At 43.9% G+C, this 7,621-nt stretch overlaps 1 protein-coding gene across 12 annotated transcripts in view; it reads right to left on the minus strand.

Moving 5' to 3' along the window:
- Positions 1–7,150, minus strand: part of klhl5 (kelch-like family member 5) — a 29,704-nt gene extending 22,554 nt beyond the window's left edge. For 4 of the 12 annotated variants that reach the window (XM_023829745.2, XM_023829737.2, XM_023829735.2 and 1 more), the window contains exon 1: positions 6,239–6,519. The gene's annotated coding sequence lies outside the window, so the exon portion shown is untranslated. Of the gene's footprint in view, positions 1–396; positions 692–5,942; positions 5,963–6,238; positions 6,520–6,620; positions 7,101–7,127 lie in introns of those variants that run through there. The other 8 variants (XM_023829741.2, XM_023829734.2, XM_023829732.2 and 5 more) reach the window with 5 other exon arrangements.
- Between the last annotated feature and the right edge of the window lie 471 nt (positions 7,151–7,621).

Genomic DNA, 7,621 nt, shown 5'->3' on the forward strand with positions numbered 1-7,621 from the left:
AAAGTGTCCTCCCTGACATGGATTATCTGGTTACCCTAGGAACAACCATGACATACAGAACAATATTACTAGACACTTGGCAGACAAAATTACAGAAATATATAAAGATGACAAATTTAGCACAGAAACGATTCAAAGACATCTTTAAACACATACATTAGCGTAAGAATACAATGACTGCTAAAAGCCATTCACACATTTCAGACGCAAAACACACCAATAACCTGAAGTAAAAAAAACAAAAAGACTGTTCATGTAGTGCAAATTTACAAATATATTGCAGACGATGGAGAGAAATGTCGACATAGCAAGAACGCAATTGTCACTGGGTGATGGGGAAAAAACAACACAAAAGCTTATCCTACGAACCAAAACGCATGCCAGTTTTATACCCACCTGACTCCCTGACTCCTCCCACTTCCCGCTGCGGCCAAGAGCAGCAAGTCTGCTGATTTTTATAAGAAACCACTTCTAGTGATGGTTCACCAGCTGGCAGAACAGTCACGTAGACCCACACTGGGGCGACCAATCAGCACAAGCGAGGAACAGCCCAAAACGACGACGACAAAAAAAAAAAAAGCAATTAGTGAAGAGGTTGGGGGTGAAAACACATGATCGTCATGCAGCTGGCTGAGGCTCCTCTTTCCCGAAGCACCCAGGCTGAGCGAAATCAGCACGACAGAGGCAAGAACAACTGCCCGTCGGCCGGTTTACAGTAAAGCTGCAGCGGTCGAATGCAGCCACCTGTACCAACCTGCGAGTTCCACAGATAAACACGGGTGCACGTGTCAGCAGTCTTAAAAAAAAACCCTTTCCAGATCGTACTACAGCTCCTATGTCACCCTGCTGACACCTTGTACCTTTGTTCCAATGACGAGCGCAGAACGTGCTTCCAGTAAACGGCCACACAAGTTGTGCAGTACAGGAGAGCGAGTCGGACGATTGCATCATTAAGGTATCAAACTCTCGGAGTTTCCCAGCCTGACAAAGTTTGGTTGTATATGTACAAAACTTTGCTGAAGTCTTAGGCAGTCAAAGACAATGACATTTAATTGGTCTTCAGGTTGGTGTAATACTGATACTGTCTAAGTGTGTCAGCTTAGCCATTTCAGAACATCTTCTAAAAAGTCACACTAGTATTTGAAGTAACCATCCAATAAACCCTTGACCACTGGCACGCCTCGTATGGCCAATTAATACATCATTGAGTTATGTAACTAATTAAATTGGCGCTGAAATGTAACAAATACATGGAATGGCTGCGGTGCCCCTGAGGAGAGGTATGGGAACTGAAGCGCTGTTCATCTAGCCGTCCAGCAAGATATCTGTAACTTTTTGGAGAACAGAAGAAATTCTTGCTAATTTTTATTGTGCTACTGTTAATTTTCATATGACGAACATATGAAGGAAACAAAACAAACACAGGAAGGAAACACGCCTAATGGATGGATGGACCCCAATTGATGAGCAAAGCTACACACCTAAAACCACAACTAAATTAAGGCACAGAAATCAATGCATAATCAGTAGTATAATAAAAGCATGAGATGAACTGAAAACACTCCAAAAAGCGCATTTTGCACATCGCTTAATTTCAGTTTCACTTTTTAGCCAATTAACAGTACAACCATCTAATCCCTTAAGACTTCCCTGCAATGGGAAACAGATCAGACCCTGCTGCCGGGTCTCCAAATACCACCTGGCTGATTCCCACAGGCAGCAGTCTTCAGATTGCATTCTCTCTCTCTCCTGCCATCCTGTCTCCAATTAACAAAAGAAAGAAGGGGCAGAGCCTGTGGCACGGTGAACAGGCCACTGGGGGGGGGGGGGGGGCTCCACCTGACAGGAGAGCGATTTCCACTCACACATCTCTGTGATCAGCTTACCCATCCAGGACACAGATAACCGGAATTATAGCAGCAAAAGCAATGTGTACAAGACAAGGTAGGCCTACACCAGTCTCTGCCTCTCTCCCCCCTCCCTCTCCCCCACAAAGTCTCATTTCACCCGAACAGTATGGCTCAAAATTGAAGAGTGGGGGGGGAATCAGAGGAAACACACAGGGAAAATAAAAATCCATATACAGGCAGGGGGGGGGAAGCTTATCTTCCCTACCCTAGACACCTTGCCTCTACTAAAGTGGCTTATAAAATGGCAAACACCAATTCAACTCATGTTAACAAGCAGCCTTGAGCCATGTGTGCTAAACTATGAACACATACACAAAGAAGCAGCTAACAGCTGTTAGCGCTTTCATTTCACATGCTACTGTGAACCGGCCTTCTTTAACAGACGGAGGCCCATACTGATAGGGCAACAGAGTGTAAGGGCTCACAGACATGCACCGACAACGGACCCCGACTCGGCAAGGCCAGGTCACCGAAGGACGAATCTTATGGGGATAGGTAATGCAGAATATAAACCAGGAGAACCGGTTCAAACCGGACTTGAAGCAAAAAAGCGACACGCATCCCTCGTTTCAGGCTGACTTGAGGCTCATTAAAATGTTAATCTGTGCACAGCAGTACTAATTAGCCTACACGGTATAATGTACACAGAAACCAGAGGCAAGTGATGTGCTGGGAACATGGGGGGGGGGGGGGGGGTACAGTGGAAAAGGAGAGACCTCAGAGGAACGCAATGTCTGCACACCTCACGAATCAGACAGGTTATTAACTGATGATGTGGATGGAGTTCACCATACCAGACCCCAGAATTAGAAACACGCCGTACTATCCACAGCTCCACAGAAGCAAAAGCAGTCAATTTCCCAGTTATTTATTTTTGTTTCACAGAAACGAGTTCCCTGGCTACGTGGCTGAGCTACACAAGCAGTGATATGCCGCAGAGGCTTATTTTAGAAAGTTTCCATCAGTAGATGTGTGAATAGGTCCAGTTCAGAGAAGTCTGTTTACAAACAGGGCATGGCCAAAAAGACAACACAATGAACTCGATGATCAAACCAAATTTATACTGCAGATGAACTCCTGGTTAGATTTCCAGGGACTTCGTTTCTGAGAATAGAGTCATGACCGCGCACACAAGATGGCACAATGTACTGTGGACGTTTAAGCTCCTGAACGCCGTTGTGCATGGCAAACAAAAGCTTCCTTTGGTATAGAAGGATCCTTGGGGGGGGAGGGGGGCTGTCTGCATCCCTCACCCAAACTGCTGTCACATGGAGGGCAGAAAGGACTCCAAATGTTCTAGAGTGGCGTTCCCCAAAGCGGTCCTTGGGGACCCACAGCTGGTCCAAGTTTTTGCTCCCCCTGAGCTCCCTGGGAGCAAAAATGTGGACCGTTTGTGGGTCCTCAAGGATCGGATTGGGAAACACCGTTCTAGAGAATTCTGAGATCTTCAGGGAGCCCTAGAGGAACAGCACGGTATTCCACAGGAGCTCTGAGCTGAGTCATGGGAGCAGATGAGCAGGCGACTCGACGGGGGACTCGTTGGGGCGGTGGGAAGACATGGCAAAAACCCCAGCACACCAGATGCCCTTGCCCCGAGCCTGTCAGAACTGCACTGGAAGAACCAGCATCCCCACTACAATTACAAAATCTGGTCACAAAACCGATAGGGGTGAAGCTGGAGAAACCAGGAATGAATTTCCGATAACTGGCATTCCTGACATCCACATTCTGCTTAGGCTGCCACAGTAATTACATTATCAACTTATCGCACAATATATGGACATAACCTCAATAATTTTTGTTTTACCTCGACACTGACAACTTGGGTTTACATAAGAATGAATGCCCCGAACATGGAAGCTGTTTCTTTCCTCTCATCTGCTCTCTGTTGCTGGTGCGGTTCAAGGTCAATTCATACTTCAAATAAAGTGTGCATGCCGTAGTGCACGCGGTACAGTGCCGCACCATCTGCAGCCCCGAATGTTCATACTTCTACTGCCAGTGCACCAGGAAAAGCTGCTATTAAGACATGTTTATGAAGTGTGGTATGGATATTATAAGAATAAATAAGAATTCACTAAAACTGACCACGCACTATGTACTTACAGTATGCAAGGCAGGATTATAACCATTAATGAAAACATTTCCACAAAGTGAAATAAGACACTAAAATAAAAACTATAACTAAATGACAACTATAAATATTGGTTCTGAAAATAATAGATAAAATAAAATGTCAAATACTTCCCGTTACTGTTTTTAAATACGAACTAGCTAAACTAATGATTTGTTTATCTTTAGGCGTCTCATGCAATAAATTATCTGGTTACTACCAGCTAAGTCCTGTAACTTTCCGTCTATCCCTAGAAATAAAAATACTAAAACCTAAAGTATATAACTAAGTAGATTCACATCTTTAAAATAAGGAAACGAAAGAAACCTAAAACTGAAATAGATTTCAAATAAAAATAATAGAGAAACTAAACTAAAAAAAATCCAAACGATAGCACTTATGCAAAAACATACATGGGTATATGCAAAAAGCCATGCAAAAATGCAAAGCTTATTCGTCAACATTGCAGCCAATCAGCACTCTGAAACATAGAACGGCAGAGCAGCATGTTGGCGCTGTCAAAATCAGACACGCAGAACTATGGAGCCTCCAATTCCCAACAGAGCTTCATGAGCTCAATTTGTTAGCTGCGAGGCGCTGTCAAGAGACCAAGTTCAGCTGACCTGAACACAGATGACCCAGACTGAATTAAGGCCTTACTGGACACATCGTTTTCAAGCAAATAATTAGGGTAGACACAGTACGATATATGATAGCAACACCTATTTTCAAGGCAGGAAGGACAAACTCAAATAAATCCTGTGTTCTGAGCTGATTAATGGACCGTCACAACAACCAGCTCTTCTACCGAGCCATTTCAAAGGGTCAAAGTGTTAAGCACCAGCTCATCATCAGTTTCTGACCTCAATGTCACCAGATTCCATCCCAATAAAGACGCTTTCGTAATCCCCCAAAGGCACTTAACTAGAATTACACCAGCAGAATATGAAGCTATATAGATGAGTAAAGACAAGGTCGCTCACTTAGCATTTAACCTAACCATCAAAACCCGACGCTTTACACAAAGACATGCGTATATTTTTACATTTCTATTGCAGCCGAGTAGCTTTCATTTATGCAGCCAGCAAGTACTGCAGCCCAACGTGTACCAATCATGTTGAAAAACGTAATCCTTACATTATGCCGATTAATCATCCTTATATTGACGATACCAGCCTTAAAGGCATCAAAAAAAACTTTAATCCCGATGGAATATTGTCCTATCCTGCCAGTCAGACTGGCATTCAGGAAACAAAATTAACAGACTTATAAAAACGGGTACTGAAACCAGCGTTTGGACTGCCACGTGTTTCATACAAAGTGCCCACATCCACATTAAAGTCAGACGCACGCACGCACTACACCTGACTAGGTGTCATCTGGACATTATACCGCATGAACCTGAATTACAGTAAGGAAGGAACTGATATGGGGAGTTAAAAAAAAAAAAAACCTGGTGCCCTTCATGCATGCAGTGGTGTAGAGAATAAATTAGTTTAAGGGCAATAAAAGGCACGGATACATTTCATGCAAGGGTTTTGCATACAAGAAATACAAGCATATTGGCAGATTCCCTTCAAATTTAAACGCACACAATTAAAAATGCAACACTGATACATGACAGGCCATGGATTCAGTAAGAAGTCGTCTCTGCAGTTAACTGGTCTGACAGAATTAGTGATATAAATGATCCGCTTTACAGATACCTTATGTTAATGTGATTAACGGTGGAAGCTGGTATGAACATCCGATTACCTGAAGCTGTCGCAATAACCAGCCCTCAAATAACTAACTTAGAACCTCACCTTTCACATATAAGCTACATCAGTCTGACTAAGACAGATGATAAAAGTAAACAAATAGGAGACGTGAGGCAGAGGACATTCTGTTCTGCTGACAGTAATCTGCTTGAAAGTTACCTTTAACCGGCCGAGATGACGGCTGGATCGGTTAGTACTGAAACCGGTGTCCTTTAACCAGACAGGCTCACTAACCCAAATGCAATAAGTCACCAGAAAAAGCAGCTTTGGGGGATTAAACACACGGTCTGTATAGCCAGCTGTGCGTATACTTATCGCAGGTGTCTGCTGGTCGAACACTTCTAATTGCTCCACTTTCACTCCTGACAGTCAGATTACTAGCAGTCGGTTAACCTCGTTACCAGCCCAACCCGCTTTTTAAAGTGTGTTTTAGCGGCCGAAACACTTAAACTCACTTTTGGACATTATACTGTACGTCGCTTCTTCGTCGAACAGCCGGCGACTCGGCGTAGCAGCCAGCTAGTTAAAGCTAGTTAACAGACACCTAGTCCACAGCCAGGAACACGCTCCTTGTTAACTCGGCCAGGAGTTAGTTAATAACTGTTTAAGATGAGTAAGTGGCGACTTCCCGTAAGTTTGCATCGCTGTAAAACAAGCGGAGGCCGAGCGAAACCGCCCGCTTTCCTCCGCCTGCACGCCGCTCTCAGAGCACCCCTGCCGCGTCTCTTACTCCTCAGCGCAGTTTTTTTTTTTTTTTTTTTTTTTTTTTTACTTTTATCGCCAAGGCGCCCCTCTCCGCCTTGGCTGATAACTCGGACGGCCGACATGCGCCCTTACCTTTGCCGTCCCGGCCGACATGCAGCTGTGTCTCCGTCGCTCACATTCGTACCTGACCCCAGCCGGCGTGGCTCCCGCCGCTTACAGCCCAGAGATTCACGTTACTCATTCTTTATAAACACAAATGACGTGCGTGTCTTTACTGCCGCATCAGTCTTATCTACCTCCCGTATACAGACGCCAGCTTTCGTCAGGCTTTACCAAAAATCACCGGACTGGGCGCACATAAAGCCAGTTGCCACTGAGGAGGGGGCTAGGTGTCCCTCCTTACTAAAAATAAGTATATAGTATTAATGTTATTTCTCCGCAAGCGTTAGAAAAAATAGGAAAACAATACATTAATTGTTTATTTCTTGGCCATTGGACAATAATACTGTGCCCAACCTAATCATAGAATGAGCTACAATTCATGTACTCATTCAAACGATTCAATTCATTTGAATATTTTCTAGTACTACGGTTCCAGGTTTATGAACCAACACAGCCACCTTATGCATATACACACACCTATGACATTCTTCTTTGAGGAACTGCGTCTTGAAACCGATAGCAAATACTGCTACATGATCATGTCACAACAGCTTACAAAACACTGTTTATTTAGAGGTTGGTTGGTTTGGGGGGGGGGGGGGGTGGTGGTGGTGTGGGTTTCAACATATCGAAAGATTCTGCAATACTAGGGTTGAGAGTTGGTTTATGATTTAATTTGGTTTTAAGATCCCATAAATGGGATGGGTTTGCTGAATAACAGCAAGTGTTTTATGCTTAACCCTGACCAGAAACACTATTTTGAGACTAGCAACACAGAATTTACCACAATCCACCAACAATCCACCTCTAAATAGGGTACACACCATTGTCCATCTGCCCGCTGGAAGGACACAAAACCACAAATAAGTGTGTATGTCTTTATTAAGGTTCTCAAATTATAAATAATGAATTAGCACAGTGGATCAGAGGCGACAAGAGTGGCTTCATATCTCCTGAGTTGTGGGTTTTAT

This window comes from Paramormyrops kingsleyae, chromosome 25 (assembly GCF_048594095.1).
Source record: "Paramormyrops kingsleyae isolate MSU_618 chromosome 25, PKINGS_0.4, whole genome shotgun sequence".
Taxonomy (NCBI): Eukaryota; Metazoa; Chordata; class Actinopteri; order Osteoglossiformes; family Mormyridae; genus Paramormyrops; species Paramormyrops kingsleyae.